The sequence below is a fragment of the Galeopterus variegatus genome, unplaced genomic scaffold (assembly GCF_000696425.1).
Source record: "Galeopterus variegatus unplaced genomic scaffold, G_variegatus-3.0.2 Scaffold1255, whole genome shotgun sequence".
Classification (NCBI taxonomy): Eukaryota; Metazoa; Chordata; class Mammalia; order Dermoptera; family Cynocephalidae; genus Galeopterus; species Galeopterus variegatus.
The window spans coordinates 76,812-77,700 of NW_007727366.1; positions in this window are offsets into that span (position 1 = coordinate 76,812).

An 889-nucleotide genomic window follows, 5' to 3' on the forward strand; every position below is an offset into this window, starting at 1 on the left:
TTAAAAGTTAAAATGAGATCACTTTAAGTTAAATCAATTCTTGGCCTAAATGCAAACTGCAGCTGCCTTTAGGCATAATTTAACAGAAATAGCATTTTATGTGCTGGGCATTTCCATGACATTCAGTTGTTGACTCAATATGGTTCTAATAGCTTAGAGGAAGCAATAATGATGATGATTTTAAATGAATCTTTTTCTTTTGTGAAGAGCATACACATAATAAGTTTACAGAACACCGTATCTAAGTTTTTATAGACCTTCAAATGCCACTATATATTTCACAAACTTATTTTCATGTATTTTTGATTGTTTTATATGGAATAACATGAGAAAAATCTTTACACTTAATGCTTTATCTATTCTTTATTTTCCTCAGGGTGGTCATTATTTTGACATATTTATAGTGCTTGCAAGCTATTTGAGATGTGTATTGCTGTGCTAAACAAATGTTACTGTTTTTTTGTGTGTTTGTTTCTTGCTGGAGACCAGCTCCAGTCGAGTTGTGGGTACCCGAAAAGGGAGAGGGAGGGTCGGCGAAAATAACAAACACAGAGACCTCAATGCATCAATATGCACGTTCTCTCTCTGCTGGCTGTCAGCGTGTTGCAGCTGGAGCACAGTAGAGCATGAGACAATGCCTTTTATTTAGTTTTTTCTCTGCAGGGGTTTTTGGGCTACTATTTTTATTACATCAGCAAGCTTAATAATTCAAAAAGGACAGGGGAAGCCAGTTTTTTTCCTTCGTTTTTACGTCTCAGTTGATAAGCTCGTGCTTCCTCCTTTTGGTATCAGGTTATCAGATTGGGACTGTGTTCTCATTGTCCTGAAGTTAACCTGTGACCTTTTCCGGTTGGCAAGCTGTGGTTAATATCTACCCTATTAACAGGGT